The 19,064-nt window shown below is 46.0% G+C and overlaps 1 protein-coding gene and 1 long non-coding RNA gene across 4 annotated transcripts in view; one reads left to right on the top strand and one right to left on the bottom strand.

Moving 5' to 3' along the window:
* Positions 1–16,284, top strand: part of LOC100486956 (sn1-specific diacylglycerol lipase alpha) — a 57,686-nt gene extending 41,402 nt beyond the window's left edge. The window contains exons 6-10 of one of the 3 annotated variants that reach the window (XR_004222272.1): positions 9,902–10,039; positions 13,881–13,956; positions 14,392–14,531; positions 14,625–14,746; positions 14,830–16,284. The gene's annotated coding sequence lies outside the window, so the exon portion shown is untranslated. Of the gene's footprint in view, positions 1–9,901; positions 10,040–13,880; positions 14,532–14,624 lie in introns of all 3 variants that reach the window. The other 2 variants (XR_004222271.1, XM_031900547.1) reach the window with 2 other exon arrangements.
* On the bottom strand, positions 10,859–13,888 carry LOC116410315. The gene is made up of 2 exons (XR_004222281.1): positions 12,596–13,888; positions 10,859–12,186 (listed from the first exon to the last, which is right to left on the bottom strand). It is a non-coding gene; the product is annotated as an uncharacterized LOC116410315 (long non-coding RNA).
* Positions 16,285–19,064: the final 2,780 nt, after the last annotated feature.

Below are 19,064 nucleotides of genomic sequence, written 5' to 3'. Positions count from 1 at the left end.
CTGAGCATTTTCCCTGTATCCCCGGCACATACAGCGGGTACTGAGCATTATCCCCGGCACATACAGCGGGTACTGAGCATTATTCCCGGCACATACAGCGGGTTCTGAGCATTATCCCTGTATCCCCGGCACATACAGCGGGTACTGAGCATTATCCCCGTATCCCCGGCACATACAGCGGGTACTGAGCATTATCCCCGTATCCCCGGCACATACAGCAGGTACTGAGCATTATCCCCGTATCACCGGCACATACAGTGGGTACTGAGCATCATCCCCGTATCCTCGGCACATACAGCGGGCACTGAGCATTATCCATGTATCCCCGGCACATACAGCGGGTATTGAGCATTATCCCCATATCCCCGGCACATACAGCGGGTACTCAGCATTATCCCCATATCCCCGGCACATACAGCGGGTTCTGAGCATTATCCCCATATCCCCGGCACATACAGCGGGTACTGAGCATTATCCCCATATCCCCGGCACATACAGCGGGGTACTCAGCATTATCCCCATATCCCCGGCACATACAGCGGGTTCTGAGCATTATCCCTGTATCCCCGGCACATATAGAGTACTGGCATTATCCCTGTATCCCGCCTCAGCGGTACTGAGCATTAACCCTGTATCCCCGGCACATACAGCGGGTACTGAGCATTATCCCTGTATCCCCGGCACATACAGCGGGTACTGAGCATTAACCCTGTATCCCCGGCACATACAGCGGGTACTGAGGATTATCCCCGTATCCCCGGCACATACAGCGGGTACTGAGCATTATCCCCATATCCCCGGCACATACAGCGGGTTCTGAGCATTATCCCTGATTCCCGCGGCACATACAGCAGGTAATGAGCATTATCCTGTATTCCCGGCACATACAGTGGGGTACTGAGCATTATCCCTGTATCCCGGCACATGCAGCAGGGTACTGACAGGCATTATCCCTGTATCCCGGCACATACAGCGGGTACTGAGCATTATCCCTGTATCCCCGGCACATACAGCGGGTACTGAGTATTATCCCCGGCACATACAGCGGATACTGAACATTATCCCCGTATCCCCGGCACATACAGCGGGTACTGAGCATTATCCCTGTATCCCCGGCACATACAGCGGGTTCTGAGCATTATCCCCGTATCCCCGGCACATACAGCGGGTACTGAGGATTATCCCCATATCCCCGGCACATACAGCAGGTACTTAGCATTATCCCTGTATCCCCGGCACATACAGCGGGTTCTGAGCATTATCCCCGTATCCCCGGCACATACAGCGGGTACTGAGCATTATCCCCATATCCCCGGCACATACAGCGGGTACTCAGCATTATCCCCATATCCCCGGCACATACAGCGGGTTCTGAGCATTATCCCTGTATCCCCGGCACATATAGCAGGTACTGAGCATTATCCCTGTATTCCCGGCACATACAGCGGGTTCTGAGCATTATCCCTGTATCCCCGGCACATACAGCGGGTACTGAGCATTAACCCTGTATCCCCGGCACATACAGCGGGTACTGAGGATTATCCCCGTATCCCCGGCACATACAGCGGGTACTGAGCATTATCCCCGTATCCCCGGCACATACAGCGGGTACTGAGCATTATCCCCATATCCCCGGCACATACAGCGGGTTCTGAGCATTATCCCTGTATCCCCGGCACATATAGCAGGTACTGAGCATTATCCCTGTATTCCCGGCACATACAGCAGGTACTGAGCATTATCCCTGTATTCCCGGCACATACAGTGGGTACTGAGCATTATTCCTGTATCCCCGGCACATACAGCAGGTACTGAGCATTATCCCTGTATTCCCGGCACATACAGCGGGTACTGAGCATTATCCCTGTATCCCCGGCACATACAGCAGGTACTGAGCATTATCCCTGTATCCCCAGTACATACAGCGGGTACTGAGCATTATCCCCGGCACATACAGCGGATACTGACCATTATCCCCGTATCTCCGGCACATACAGCGGGTACTGAGCATTATCCCTGTATCCCCGGCACATACAGTCGGTACTGAGGATTATCCCCGGCACATACAGCGGGTACTGAGCATTATCCATGTATCCCCGGCACATACAACGGGTACTGAGGATTATCCCCGTATCCCCGGCACATAAAGTGGGTACTGAGCACTATCCCTGTATCCCCGGCACATACAGCGGGTACTGAGCATTATCCCCATATCCCCGGCACATACAACGGGTACTGAGCATTATCCCTGTATCCCCGGTACATACAACGGGTACTGAGGATTATCCCCGGCACATACAGTGGGTACTGAGCATTATCCCTGTATCCCCGGCACATACAACGGGTACTGAGGATTATCCCCGTATCCCCAGCACATACAGTGGGTACTGAGCATTATCCCCGTATCCCCGGCACATACAATGGGTACTGAGGATTATCCCCGTATCCCCGGCACATACAGTGGGTACTGAGCATTATCCCTATATCCCCGGCATATACAGCGGGTACTGAGCATTATCCCCGTATCCCCGGCACATACAGCGGGTACTGAGCATCATCCCTGTATCCCCGGCACATACAGCGGGTACTGAGCATTATCCCCCGTATCCCCGGCACATACAGCGGGTACTGAGCATTATCCCCGTATCCCCGGCACATACAGCGGGTACTGAGCATCATCCCCATATCCCCGGCACATACAGCGGGTACTGAGGATTATCCCCGTATCCCCGGCACATACAGCGGGTACTGAGCATTATCCCCGTATCCCCGGCACATACAGCGGGTACTGAGGATTATCCCCATATCCCCAGTACATACAGCGGGTACTGAGCATTATCCCCGGTATCCCCGGCACATACAGCGGGTGCTGAGCATTATCCCTGTATCCCCGGTACATACAGCGGGTACTGAGGATTATCCCCGTATCCCCGGCACATACAGCGGGTACTGAGCATCATCCCTGTATCCCTGGCACATACAGCGGCTACTGAGGATTATCCCCGTATCCCCGGCACATACAGCGGGTACTGAGGATTATCCCCGTATCCCCGGCACATACAGCGGGTACTGAGGATTATCCCCATATCCCCAGTACATACAGCGGGTACTGAGCATTATCCCTGTATCCCCGGCACATACAGCGGCTACTGAGGATTATCCCCGTATCCCCGGCACATAAAGCGGGTACTGAGCATTATCCCCGTATCTCCGGTACATACAGCGGGTACTGAGGATTATCCCCGTATCCCCGGCACATACAGCGGGTACTGAGCATTATCCCCGTATCCCCGGCACATACAGTGGGTACTGAGGATTATCCCCGTATCCCCGGCACATACAGCGGGTACTGAGCATTATCCCCGTATCCCCGGCACATACAGTGGGTACTGAGGATTATCCCCGTATCCCCGGCACATACAGCGGGTACTGAGCATTATCCCCGTATCCCTGGCACATACAGCGGGTACTGAGCATCATCCCCGTATCCCCGGCACATACAGTGGGTACTGAGCAGTATCCCTGGCACATACAGCGGGTACTGAGAATTATCCCCGGCACATACAGCGGGTACTGAGCATTATCCCCGTATCCCCGGCACATACAGTGGGTACTGAGGATTATCCCCGTATCCCCGGCACATACAGCGGGTACTGAGCATTATCCCCGTATCCCTGGCACATACAGCGGGTACTGAGCATCATCCCCGTATCCCTGGCACATACAGTGGGTACTGAGCAGTATCCCTGGCACATACAGCGGGTACTGAGCATCATCCCCGTATCCCCGGCACATACAGCGGGTACTGAGCAGTATCCCTGGCACATACAGTGGGTACTGAGCATCATCCCCGTATCCCCGGCACATACAGCGGGTACTGAGCATCATCCCCGTATCCCCGGCACATACAGCGGGTACTGAGCAGTATCCCTGGCACATACAGTGGGTACTGAGCATCATCCCCGTATCCCCGGCACATACAGCGGGTACTGAGAATTATTCCCGGCACATACAGTGGGTACTGAGCATCATCCCCGTATCCCCGGCACATACAGCGGGTGCTGAGCAGTATCCCCGTATCCCCGGCACATACAGTGGGTACTGAGCATCATCCCCGTATCCCCGGCACATACAGCGGGTACTGAGAATTATTCCCGGCACATACAGTGGGTACTGAGCATCATCCCCGTATCCCCGGCACATACAGCGGGTGCTGAGCAGTATCCCCGTATCCCTGGCACATACAGCGGGTACTGAGCAGTATCCCTGGCACATACAGCGGGTACTGAGAATTATTCCCGGCACATACAGCGGGTACTGAGCATCATCCCCGTATCCCCGGCACATACAGCGGGTGCTGAGCAGTATCCCCGTATCCCTGGCACATACAGCGGGTACTGAGAATTATCCCTGGCACATACAGCGGGTACTGAGCATCATCCCCATATCCCCGGCACATACAGCGGGTACTGAGCATTATCCCTGTATCCCCGGCACATACAGCGGGTACTGAGCATCATCCCTGTATCCCTGGCACATACAGCGGGTACTGAGCATTATCCCTGTATCCCTGGCACATACAGCGGGTACTGAGCATTATCCCTGTATCCCTGGCACATACAGCGGGTACTGAGCATTATCACAACACAAACAACTGATTTTATTTTTTCCTGTAAATCTGCACCCACAGCAGCAAAAACCTTAGAAGCCCCTAGCTCTACCTTTACTGCATTGCTGTAAACCAACCTGAAATCTCTACAGACAAGCAACAAGCCAAGCATGCACAAGAGCCGATTTGTATGCTACATGTACTCCAGGTAACAGGCTCCTTCTAAATGAACTCCCCAGTGTACATTAAGGGAAGCTGTGATGGCATCAGCCGTTGTGTGAACTGATGGGAATTCGTGTATACATTTCTGTGTATTTAACCTCAATAAACAGCTTCTCTCTTGCATCTGCAGTGCTAAGGGTAATGCTTACAGGGTAAATTAAAGGGGCCTGTACAGAATAGAGTTTTGGGGGGTAATAAAATGTGTAAACTTTGCTGCTGGTCTAGCAACCCTTAGCAACCAATAAGCAGGCTGCATTTACTGGCATCTGAGTGAGTTACTAGGCCTGGGCAAACTTTGCAACCTTTATTACATGCCCCTGTTAGTCTTTCTGTTGAGACATTCTCCCATTTAGATTTTCTTCTCATGTGTTGCTCTGGCCAACGAGAGCCTAGCAACCATGCAGCAGATTAAACGCCAGGACCAAAAGTTAACCTAAAAACCACAAAATATCTTTATTTTTACTTCACAGAAAGGATCATTGTCATTGGCTCATTCTAGAAATAAATTCAACATACCCCTAAAATCCCTAAAGTGCTGTAGGTAAAGTAGAATTCTCTATGTAAAGTGAGGCCTAGAGAGCTGCAGGACCCAGTATAGTAGCTTCTACATTTAGAAATGAATTGTTTTTTATAAAATGTGGTAGAACTTTTTCATGTGCCAAGTTAATGTACATGGAATTACTGCTAAGTCGATTAGTCCATGTTATTGTATTGGCTGTGCTGTCCCATATATAATATGGTTAATTGATTTTTAATGCAGAGAAACTTTCAGTTAATTGTGGGTGGAATGATATGGTGCCCCAGGCATAGTGCCATACTATCTGATGTTATTGCCTATTCTGTCCTGTACCTAACTTAATTCATCCCAGTCTACTATCCTCCCTACATATATAGTAGTTGAAGCCACAGTTATATTGACAGGACCCACATTATAATGAATTTTGAGATCCATTAAATGTGTCAGTAGAAGGCTAGTCCTCTCTGCATTTAACGTCAGTTAAGCAGATTATATAAGCAAGTACAGAGCGCCACCTTGTGGAAATATGGAATATGATTACTAAATCACCTTACTCCTTTGCAAGAGATACAGACAAACTTATTTTCCCCCAAGTGTAGCCAGTTGGCTGAAATGTCCAGCAGGTGGCGACATTGTTTCAAATTCATTCTATAGGTGATGCAAAAAATGCATTTTTCGACCACCAAGCCCCTAAACAGCTCAGTGTCTGCCCTTCTGATATGTGAGTGCAGTGTAAATTGAATTGCCCTATATTAGATAAAAGCATGATAACTACTGTAGGCGAGTTATATGGAAACATTATATGGACAAAATGTTGCTGTACTTCAACTCACAGTATTTAAACAAGATATGATTTACGTTAAAGCATGCTGAGAGTTGTAGTCCAATATCATCAGTGTTTAATAAAACCTTTCATGCCTACTCTCATAGGTTTCAGTCCCTGTGTGGGGCTTTAAATGACAGCAACCCAATAGAAATCTTTGTAGGGATTGACCAGATATTACTCAGGGCAGGTTAGAAAAGCCCTTTGGGCCACATCCGGAGGGTTTTGTGGTCCCTCTGTCAATGGGTCTGCATAGGCCCCTTCAGATCTGGGCACACCCGCTCCACCCCCAGCCCATGGTCAGACTGCTTGGGTGACATTTCAATGGTGAGGTAGATAAAGACTTGGGTGCAAATTGCTGACAGCAGGTGACTGGGCAAGGAGGGGGGTGGGAGTGCAGGGGGGGAGTTGAATGAGAGTAGACATTTGTTGGAAGTCTCCCTGATTTAAGCCCTTCCCCCTGGACTCCCACAATAACGGGTCCCTTTCCTGCTGTTACACCCAAAACCTAATGTACCCGCTCGATTGCAACGATTCTATAATCGTCACTCGATGTCCTCCGACCACCAGGCGTGGCCAAGATGGCCCCAGATTACTTTGGATCCAGGTTGGCATCTGTGTTGGCCGGGGGACAAACCCATCAGATCAGTCTGATTTTGCATCAAGGTTGTCAAATTGGTGAAATATCTGCACACTTGGTGCCCATGTTCAGATGAGAGGATCTCTCTGTAAATAGCCAGCTGAAGGCTCTGAATGTACGAGTGGTATCTGTGCCATTTACCCAGCAGTCCCTAGTGCTCAGTTGGCCACAGGAGTACAGCATATAATAAATCATTTTCATTTCTCTACCTAGAAGATTCCTGAAGTAAAGGCAAATCTCTTATTTCTGGCTTTGAGGCTGTGCAGCTCGTATAGCGGGAGGCACATGAATCCCTTCCAAGGTAATGAGGCTTCTTGTGTCTTGTGGAGTCGCCTGGCAGATGCTGAGCTCCAGGGGAGTGCAGCTGGGCACGCTGAATAATGGTTTGTTCCCACCACTGAATGTGCCAGAGCCATCCATCATTCTGACTGATCCCATGGAATGGGAAGCACAATTCTAGGTACCCAGCGACTGCACTGGGACTTCAGAGAAATCCCTTTGTGATAAGAAAACCCGCTGGATAACTCTAAAAGTTACCCCATCCAGATGAGTGCCAGCTATAGAATATACCAGGGGGGTGGGCATTTGCCCTGGTTTGGGCCCCTACACTTACTGGGCCCCCTTACTATTATAGTGTCCTTTCAAACCTCCTGCGGCAATCCCAGAATCCTTTGCCAGACATGGGTTGGACAGGGCCAGCGGGACACCAGGGAAAAACCTGGTGGGCCCTGTCAACCCAGACTCAATCCTCATTTTTGCTCTCTTATACAAAGGATACGACTGCTGGGGTCAGTGACCCCTATTTGAAAAACACAGAATAAGAAGGCAAATAATTAAAAAGACTTTAAATAATAAATAATGAAGACCAATTGCTTAGAATTGACAATTCTATAACATATCCCTTTACTGACTGTGGCCAAGTACAACTGTGGTGCAGTTACTAAATGCCCCGCTAATAGCATGCTTATAAAGAAAATTCTCAGAAGTGTAAATGTTGTATATAGCTTCTCCTATACTGGAATGGGTGTATAGAGAAGTACTGGGTGCCACATGAGCAGTAATATAACACCATTGGCAGAAATAATGCAAAGGATTGTGGGAGTATGACCCTGACCAAGCTGTCTTCTGGTCCCCCCGTGATTCTCACACTCTTTTTGCAGCCTCTGGGTATTTCAGGTTATACACCTAGCGCTGGCCCTGGCCCTGTGTATCCGCTAATAAGGGCCATTAATGTGCTCCGGGGAGAGAGTCATGGCCGGCCAGGAAGGAAGCCAAACAGTTAAGTAGAAAACAATTAGCCTGAGTGAATATGAATGGTTCAGCTGCCAAGTGGTGCATTTTTCCAGGATGGAGGGAAGCTTGGAGAATTACTCAGTGGGCTGGAAAACATGTTAATCGTTGGGTTAAGGGGATGATTAAGGAAATAATAGATCCATTATTAGATTAATGGGTGACCAGTAGAACAAGGAGAAGCCAGGGGAACAAAACAAAGGGGTCATTAATATATGCCCCCTGCAGGCGCATTAAGTTTTGAAAAATCTCAGAGCACTTGGGCCAAGGGTATATCTGCCCAAGGGTATACCTGCACAAAGTTATATCTGCCCAAGGGTATATCTGCCCAAAGTTATATCTGCCCAAAGTTATATCTGCCCATGGGTATATCTGCCCAAAGTTATATCTGCCCAAGGGTATATCTGCCCATATCTCTGCCCAAAGTTATATTTGCCCATATATCTGCCCAACGTTATATCTGCCCAACGTTATATCTGCCCAAGGGTATATCTGCCCATAAGTATATCTGCATAAAAAAGTCAGCGCATTTTGTAGAGCACAGTGAGGGCAGGCATAACAAAGTGTCAGTAAATGAAGCCTTTGCTGATTACGCCAGTTACACATCTATAATACTAACAGCATAAACAGTGCTAATATCATAAAATCTAAAAAAAAAAAAAAAAAATGCATTAGTTCTCAGAACAGCACTTGTTTCTTGCACAGTCATCTTGTTTTTATATTATTTGTTTCTGGATACTTTGCCACAGCTGTGGGAAGGTATTTTTTTAATTTAGTCCTTGCCCTTTTGGGTATGTTGTAAGAGATGGTACTTTACATGCCCACCCGTGGCTGGCATATGGGCATATACTATTTTGGTTATAATGGGGCAAAGACGTTTATCAGTTTAATATCAGTTAATAAAGCTGTGGCCGACCTTTTCCTTGAATCTATTTAATATCACATGAATACCCCCACAGTCTGCAGGGAGTCGGGTACCTTTGCGGGTAGGATTTCTGGTGCAGGTATAGTAGAGTCCTGCATCAGGTCAGGTACCCACAGGATAGCCACAAAGCGGCCGGAATCTACTTGATGTTCCCACCATGCGGGTAACCCACGGATACCGGACCCCCTGCAGCAGGGAGGCCATTTAGGGGATGACAAATTAAAATCTACTTGTCACGATGTAAAGATGACTGACGTTTGATGGTACTTCTGGTTTATGAGATGTCACTTCCGTTCAGCGCGACGCTTACTGTGGGAGTAGGTTGGAGTTTGCATGGGGATAAGTAGGTAAGCGGTGTGAGTCGGGCTTAGGGTAAGCGGGTACAGGTTGGGTGCCGGTCACTAAGGTATAGATACGGGTTGTTGGGTTGTGTTGTGGGTCTAATCTATATATCTTATAGAAAGACATCAGTGTGTGTAGCGCAAGGTTGGTGTAGGACTTGCCATGCTGAATGCTGGTGGAGACAACACGTAAGCTCAGTATTTCCATCAGATCCTGCTGTTATGTCCCTGTTATAGGTACAGGCACAGGGTTCACTTAATCTGAACAAGTAAACCATTCGCATTGCATTGGCCCTTTGAATCCCCAAAGGCCTACAGAGCGGTGGCAATACTATGGGGGTGGAGCAAGGGGGCCCCCCAATATGATTGTGTGACTGCATGCCTCTAAAATTGTCCAGCTAATATTGGAAGAATGTTAAAGTATACAGTGGGGATGATGCAAAAGTTCCCTCTCCCCTGGGGATTTAGCCAGCTACCCTTGGTTATCCTTGGTTGTGCCTGTACCCTTATTAAATGGGCTTGTTTATCTGGCAGCGCATTGGGCATCTGGAGCAGATGGTACAGGAATTATTGATGAATGATATGAGATACAAGTTGACACTCTCCATCCATCATCCCCTGGAACCAGTGCCATAGGCCGGAAATCCCCAACTACAGAAGAGCAAAGTATAGGTAAGTCCCAGCTTGCGCATACACATGCCTGCCACCACTGCATAGTAAATCATTGATACCCAAATTGTACCCCAAAGTATTAACATTGTTCAGAAATTGTTAGGAAATCTTTCTAAAGCTAACGAAATACATTGCCTAAAATATTACCCTATAACTATAGCTCAGTCCAACTTTTTCAACAACAGACCAAATATCCAATAAAAACCAGTGTTCAGGGACACCTTAGGCCTCATTTGCAAAGCCAAACACGGCATGCATGCAATTAGCTATTTTTTGCACTTTGCATGCTGTATTTGCCTATCCAGTGCCGGCCGGGATGCCTGGGGCCCACCGGGTCTGTCAGCTCAAGGGGGGCCCTGCAGTGCTGCACTTACTTGCTTAGTGGGGCCATCCTGCAGTCAGTAAGCTGCAGACTTGGGAATTGTGGGGGAGGAGATGGAGTGCCTGCATCTTCTTTCCCCTACGCAGCTTTCAGGATGCTCATTTGTCACTAACGTACTAAGGGCAGTGACATATTAATAATTCTGTACTTCCTAAGCCCAGTCTCACAATCTACTAACCCCAATGATATGTTTTATACAAGGACATTGAACAAAATCCCTGCCTCAATCAAGATCAGTAGCACTGGGATCACTTATGTCTTATTCCCTGCTTTTATTTCTTTATTATTAGCATCATTTTTCACCCATTTCTCCCACCCCTGCCCCTTGACTTTACCTTCTCTTTTCACTTACCCTTTTCCCTTGCACTACAGGTGTCCATTGTCTCTAATGCTCACTGACAATACTATGGGACAATAAAAAGGCAAGAACACCAATAGAATATGTATTAAAATATTTATTTATAAAATAGATATTATTTTGATATATTTTGGATTAATTCCTGTTAATTTAGGTTGGAAAGGACTCATGTTTTTAAGTTTAAGTCTAAAAGAAAGATGCCTATTTGCTAGTTGGTCCAGAGGAAGGCGAAAAACCACCATCTGAAGCCAGAGCCAATTTGCCTCAGAGGGGAAAAAATTCCTTCCTGACTCCCAAAAGGGCAATCGGACAAGTCCCTGGATCAACTTGTACTAAGGGTTTATGTCAGTGTGTATGTGAGGGGATTAGAGAGAAGATGTGATTGGCTGTTTGATGGGGAGTTTGATGTGTGGTGGTGGGGAACTGAAGAAAAGAAGATGATTTAGACAGAAGAAACTGTCCAAAAATGAGAGATGAGGATTCAAGTAAAGAAATTTGTGTCTAAGAGAAGCACAGAAGGTGTGTGGTGCTGTGTGTGTATGGGGGTGATTTGAAAAGCCAGTGCATAGAGGGGTTAGAAGATGAGAAGATAAAATAAGGAGGAGTTACCGGTGGGTGCAAGTTAGCAGTGGGGTTAAATAAATTATAATAGGGAAGCGCCTCTGAGGAAGTTGTGGGGAGTTGAAGAGACAACCATTTTAAGGGACATCAGTTTTGGTGGGAGCTGTAAGGTGTTTTGAAGCTAAAATGTCAATTTAAAGATATTGTTGAAGATGATTTGAAGAAGAGGCACCGCAGGAAATATGAGGGGCTAAGTATAAAAAGATGTTTTGAAGAGGAGGAAATATTGGGGGTGGAGTATCTGAAGATAAGAGAAAGCTAAAGTTGAATGAAGAGACCTTGGGTGAAGCTATGGCCATTGGAAACTAAGGTGAAGCTATGATTGTTTGAATGCTGCTGATTGAGGTGAGGTGCTCTGATGTTGGGCACCACTGTTGGTAGATTAAAATACAGATGTTGAATGCAAGGACTGCTGGTGGAGTTGCAGTAATTTAAAAAGGAGACACTATTGTTGGACCTGTTCTAGCTGCAAAGGATCGTGTTGATGGAGCTGCAGATGCTAGAGGTGTGGTAGTCTGAGGAAGAGGATGGAAACTATACAGTTGGAAAGTGAGGTGCCACTGGTGGAAATTGCTGGAAAGTGAGACTGCTGTGGAGCTGTGTAATCTCAAAGAAAGACACCACTGGTGGCGATGTGGTGGTCTTAAAAGGATGTAATATTCCCAGAGCTTTAGAGGGAGGCAAAGACGCTACTGGTGGAGTTGCTGGGATCTTGAAGTCACCATTGGTTGATCCACGGCAGCTTGAAAGGAGATGGTTCTGGTGGAGCTGTAGTTGCCACTGGTTCTGTTTGGGAAACGAATAAAAATCAGTAACTAATATATCATTATAAATTCTTATACAAAAGCATGGTATTTAAAGATAAAGCCTTATTCACTGGGGGGGGGGCAATATCTTAGGGAGTTATTTCCCCAGTCTGGTGCTCATGTTATAAAAAAATGCCATGGCATAAAGTGGCGCATTACCACCATCTTCATTTGCCTTCCCAGGCATCCCTAGGGCAATTCCATTGTGCCTGTGTGAGTGTAAGCCTGCAGGTACCCCTGGGAAAGGTAAGTAACATGGCAGGGAGGTGCTGCACTATTCCCTAGGGCTGGTTCATTTTTTTCTTAAAAAGCGCACTGGTCCAGGGAAAAACATAGCGATTACATTTCCTGGGGGGTTGAAAAATAGGGTTATTTAAAAGACATGGTACCTTTCTCTGCAGATGTTCCTTTCTCCTTGGATGTTATTCAGGAGATTCATCCTGGGCACTTGATGTTATTGGCCACTCAGGCAAAACCCTCCAGGGCCATTTGCTGAGCCACCTGCTGTTCTGGCGATGTTTCAGTTGCGCAGAAGTCACAGGCTCGCTGTAGATGTTCCATGGCCCCGCGTAGATGTTTCCTGGCTTGCCCTAGATATTCCATGGCCCAGCGAGGCAGTAGATGTTCCCTGGCTTGCCCTAGATGTTCCCTGGCCCGCCGTAGCTGTTTCCTGGCCCAGCGAACTACTCTCAATCCTGTATAGATAAATAAAATCACAGTAAGGAAAAAAACCAAAACTGAACAGCTACAGACCCCATTTTTATACATATAACGGATTCCCTCACCTCTCTTGGCCGGCCGGTTCTGCACAGCCCGAAGGTGCTCCTCAATTTCAGCCCTGATGGTCTTTGTAGGGGGCAGTTCAGCAATGAATGGGTGCTGCAGTAGCTCTTCCGCACTCCATCTCTGGGAAGGATCCTTCTGGAGACAGGACTCCAAAAAGGATACAAAATGTTGAGACCTAAAAAAAGTGCCAAGGTGAGAGACATGAGCTGAAAAATCTTCAACACTAAATGGAATGACTTTGATAAATGGTGTTTATCTATAAATACAGGGTATTGATTTCTTTTATGAACCTTGTTTAATTCAGTTCAGCTATGAGCTATGTAGCCAGTTGGTACCCAAGGTTTGGAGGGACGGGGGTCCCAGGAGTATAGATATAAGATATATAGAGAACCCCGTGGGGTTTCTGTTGTACACTATATAGGTGAAAACCAGATCATTATTTCCAGGGAGGTATTACCTAGTAACTTCTAGCTACAGCCCAGAATATACATATTAAGTTTAAGTTAATGGATATATAGTTAATAGATTTGGAGGCATGTGTGCCAAGTGCCAAATGTAAGTTATCTATCTATCTTGCTATCTGGCTGTCATCTGCTTAGTTTTCACATATTTATGGAGAAGTGAGAGAGACACATAGAGTTGCAGTATCAGCATCGCACAGTGACATGAGCTGGGAAGGACTCACCAGGTCCTTGATTTGAGCCTCGGAGAGTCGTTAGCAATGATCAGGTCCGACACTTGCTTCTGATCGGCGTATGCTAAAAGTTAAAAACATATATATATATGAGTCCCTTCAAACATGAAGCTAATTCCTTGGTTACAATGTACAGAGACCCACAATTGTTGTGATTCACTTACGTGTTTTTCCCTCGGCCATTTCGATGGCAGTGATTCCCAGGGACCAGATGTCACACTGGAAAAGAAGACACCAAAGAGCATTAGAAGGAGAGAGTTGGGTTAGCGGGTGAGTCAGTTACTTATTACTGGGTGGGTTCTATCGTCAGTGCTTGCATACAATGAATGGAAAACACAGAACCAATTAGAACTCGTACTAGTACTGATAGAAGAAATGGCCCCATGTTTAACAATCATGTAACTGAATTGGCCTTTACTGAATAGAGCACCCATTTGTGCAGACACATAAATGCCATTGGGTCCTCCTACTGCTCCTACAACATACTTTGGTGTCGAATTCCGGTTCCCTGTCCCTCCTCCTAAAGGCCTCGGGCGCCATCCAGTGCGCAGTCCCATCAGCCTGGTTGCACTTCCCTGTCTGTGGGTCCAGGTCCCAGCAGAGTCCGAAATCGACTGAAATGACAGATTAAACATATAAATGGAAAATTCACTTTTAAGGGTGAAAACCCTGTATTATGATACCCTCTGTACTTTATTTTTACAGCTTCCCCCCCTATAAACTATAAGTTTTACTCACTGAGTTTGATGTTCCCCTTCTTGGTGAGCATCACGTTGGGGCTCTTGATGTCCCTGTGAACGGCCCGGTGGTGGTGAACGTGGTGGAGAGCCTGTGGAGATTGAGATGTAGGTTATAAGAATATAACAGACATTTGGCTAAATATTCCCAACAAAGACACATGGGGTTAATCCAAGTTTACCTTCAATACCTCCCTGCAGACATAGCCAATCCAGGTCTCCTTCAGGGATTGGCCTTCGGTGCTGTCGATCAGGTCGTACAGGGAGCCGCCGCTGCAGTACTCAAGGACAAGCTGCAATAGGAAGGAATGATTTCAGGCCGTGTATGTATTTTATCGCCTCCAATGGAGGTCTCTTTGGCACATAAGGGATGAATGTGATGCAACAAACAATTTCTTACTTCCAGATACTCCGATGACTCCTCGTTTGGAGCAGGGTGGTGATAAGCTCCATAGTAAGAGGCGATGTTCCTGTGCCTGCTGAACTTCAGGAGAAAGTTTACCTCTCGGCAGACTGACTCCTCATCCTGGAGAGGAAAAATAGAAACCCTTTAGCTCACATAGGCAGCCACACAATAGGGATGATATGGAGAAAGGAACTATAAAGAAACCTTACCCGAGTGATGTTGGCCATCTTGACGGCTACCTTACCTCTGCGATGGTGATGGCCCTGTAACACACACAGAAAGGTGTAACTGACATTCAGTATTAGCTGGAAATATAAAGACTCATATAGGGAACAAAATGACAGAAATATTGAGTGATTAAGAAATGGAAAATGTGCATAGCAGGGATAGTGATAGCACTTTCAACTTGCTTTCAGCTACCCCTGCTCTCTAGGAATTTGGTTGGTCCCTTACCATGAACACGGCTCCAGTGCCGCCCTCTCCGATTTGCGTCTCCTTGGTCAGCCGACCATCAGGAGGCTGGGAAAAATAGATAAATAGAATTAACAGGGGATTTTATTGATAACATAATATTCCACGAGGTAAAAAATATGTATTAACTACAATTTTGGGTAGACCGGAAGGAGACTTTTGGGAAGGAGGGGCATGAGAAACACATGAAAGACAGAGGCAATTGGAAGGTGTGAGGTTCATAAAACTGGGGGGGCATCACCAAACCAACACCCAAATTCTATGCTCAAGTCTAGCAGCCCCTACAGGGGCTTTCTACTCACCTTATACATTTCGGAGAGGCATCCGGATTCAGCCGGCCGCTGAGGGAAAAGTAAAAGATTCTGTTACTTTAAAGGGACATTATTAGGCCCAACACTTGCTGAGTAACAAAATGGCAAAATGGAGGAAGGAATGAAGGAACTGTCTGATAAAGTGTCTGATTCTGGGATAAATTGGCCCCATATAGAACCAGATATTTATTCAGGCTCATTAAAGAGCCCCATATGGGCAGAACACTGCTCTGTGTGTCACTGAATGGGTTAACATTTTATACTTTACACCAAAACCCTTGAGTCAAATGAAATCCATAGCAGGAGCCTTACCTTCCTCCGGGGGGCGCAGAATGGCATTGCGCCCTAGTGGTTTTGCTCTTAAAAGAGCAGTTGGGTTTAGAAAAAAGAAAAATATCAGCTGATGTCAATGGAAGATGGTTTTTCCAAAGAGAAGCTGAAAAAATCACAAAGTCGCTGATTATCGCAAGAAAATCGCCTTGAAGACGCCTGGAAATCGCTTTCTCGCACAGAATTTCACTTTATGTGGAAACAGAAATGAAGAAGAGATTTTAAGTTCCATGGTCCGGCCCTCTCTGCTATACAGATCAGGATACACTGCATTATATTCACAGTATTCCCCCCTGACCAATCCACCCTTTTAATAAAAAAAAAATAAAAAACCCAAAACTGATATTTATTCTCTGTGATATTTTCATTCAAATTTCTGAAATCTGATTTCTGTGTAATGTGACGTTATCTCAGGTAATGAAAAATCATGCTGCGGCTTTTGCAGCAATAACGGCATTAAAGGTGAAGTTCCCGTATAAATTAGGGTGAACAGGTTGCAGCATTTCCCCGTATTTGGCACCTTCCTTCTATTAGAACATAATGCCCGGTCCCTGCTGATGAAAAAATCATCCTCACAGCACAATGATATCACCTCCATATAACCAAGGCCCAATGGTGGGAGAGCTGATGGGGATGTTGTAGTTCAGCAACAGCTTGGGGGCCACATGTTGGGGGGACTATGGATAATGCTGGGAGTATTTTATCCCTTAGGTCAGAAAAAAACTGACATAGGCACCTGACCTATTATACAAGGATGGGACCTGTTATCCAGAATGCGCGGGACCTGATGTTTTCTGGATAAGGGATATTTCTGTAATTTGGATCTCCATACCTTAAGTCTGCTAAAAATCATTTAAATATTGAATAAACCCAATGGTATTGTTTTGCCTCTAATAAGGATTTATTATATCTTAGTTGGGATCAAGTACAAGGTTCTGTTTTATTATTACAGAGAAAAGGGAATCATTTAACCATTAAATAAACCCAATAGGGCTGTTCTGCCCCCAATAAGGGGTAATTATATCTTAGTTGGGATCAAGTACAGGTACTGTTTTATTATTACAGAGAAAAGGGAATCATTTAACCATTAAATAAACCCAATAGGGCTGTTCTGCCCCAATAAGGGGTAATTATATCTTAGTTGGGATCAAGTACAGGTACTGTTTTATTATTACAGAGAAAAGGGAATCATTTAACCATTAAATAAACCCAATAGGGCTGTTCTGCCCCCAATAAGGGGTAATTATATATTAGCTGGAATCAAGTACAGGTACTGTTTTATTATTACAGAGAAAAAGGAAATAATTTTCAAAAATCTAAATTATTTGCTTATAATGGAGTCTATGGGAGATGGTATTTCCGTAATTCTGGACTTTCTGGATAATGGGTTTCCAGATAATGGGTCCCATACCTGTACTACAATTCCCAGAATCCAATTTAACCCACTCCTGTCATGTCTGGCAGTATACAAGCACCCAGGGGTAAGGAATGCAGCCCAGTAACCACTTAAACATCTATGCCATGTTGTACTGACCCCCTGCTTGTGTTTCTTAGTTCAGAAGGCAGCTGCAAAGGCTATCAGGGCATGCTGGGAGCTGTAGTTCTGTGCTAAATAACTATGGGCAAAGCTCCAGGCAGAGCAGAATTCCTAGGAAACTAATAGCTGTGCCTATAAACTGATGCTGGATAGAGAGGGGACATGCTGATCTGTCCCATCTAAATCTAACAGTCTGTTATAGGGGTCAGATCATGTGTCCATTTAAATTTCCCCAGCTTTGCATTAATGTAGCTTTTGGGGTTTCCCATGAGAATGGACACAGTTGAAGCAGGAAAGGCATTTCTTATTAGCAACCCCCAGTATGCACCTTTGGGTACCAGCATATGCCAGCAGTGATTGGTGGAGCTCCCCTGTGGGAGATCATGGCTGGCTACATAACATAAAGCTCTCAGATGTTACTAGACATCATCACCCCCTATCACTTGCACCAGTCCAGGTGATGACATCATTACTAGCATAGGATACTGAGATTCTGACTGTTTATCAGGATGTACCAATACATGGGTAGGGGGGTTATCAATCTGCACAGAAGGGAAATAGCAATAATGGCAGCTCTCAGAGCAGAGGGGATCCCATATAAAGGAAGGGAGAGGATTACAGGTACTTGTTTTGGATTTCATGAAAGAGAACAGTAGTTGGTTTGGGAATGATGGAGCACGTTAATGTATCCCCTGTATGAGTGTCTGTATGCTCCACTCACCTCTATAGTAAAGATAAATATACCTTTATTGGTTTCAGCCAATATTACAATTGGGATTGGCTGCAAGATCACCCTACATAGAAATGCTGCTAAGATGAAAGGGACCCTAGCAACCAGATGGCAAGGGCCAGGCTGCAGGTCTAAAAGGGATGGTGGGACTTGTAGGTCAGTGACAGTTAGAGGACTACAGACTGAAGGTCTAATAGGGGATGCTGGGAGTTGGAACAAGCACCTGTCAACAGCCTCAAGAGGCATCAGGGGGACCATTAGTTGCTGGAAAATGGCAGCTTTTTCCTTAAAAGCTTTTATTGAAGAAAGTTTTATGTACAAAGTGAGATACAGAGAGAGAAATATGAATATTAAGAGCATTGGAGCTGAAACCTGAACACCAAGTGGCCAATTGTCATCCCAAACACTGTCAGAGTGACTGTTACTGGATGGGAAACTATGAGATTTCATACTGTGACCATAATAATTTCCAAAACTGCACATTATTAAATAAAATCACAAGCAAATACAGAACTATGTGAATATTAACATTAAAACAGGAATCTGAAATCCAAATGTTACTTTATAGTCTCCCTGCTCCCCTGCTCCTTCCCCAACTCTCCCAAAATCATGTTTTATATCTATGAAAATGATACAATATATGCAAACCCAAGGCTAATATCCCAGGCGCTACCTAGTGATGCAATTAAATAGCGATTTCTGCATTATGTCATTATTTCCTAAATGTCTCCCCCAGCGCGTGGCACGCTCCACTTACCTCTGATCCCAGAAATGAAAGTGAGAAAAACCGTTAATTAACGGACACTCTAGCAACCAAATGACAGTTAAAACAGTTAAACTTAGGGCATCACAATAT

Source organism: Xenopus tropicalis, chromosome 4, assembly GCF_000004195.4.
Source record: "Xenopus tropicalis strain Nigerian chromosome 4, UCB_Xtro_10.0, whole genome shotgun sequence".
Lineage (NCBI taxonomy): Eukaryota > Metazoa > Chordata > Amphibia > Anura > Pipidae > Xenopus > Xenopus tropicalis.
The sequence above is the reverse complement of the archived record's forward strand: the minus strand, read 5'-3'. Positions and strand labels throughout refer to the sequence as shown.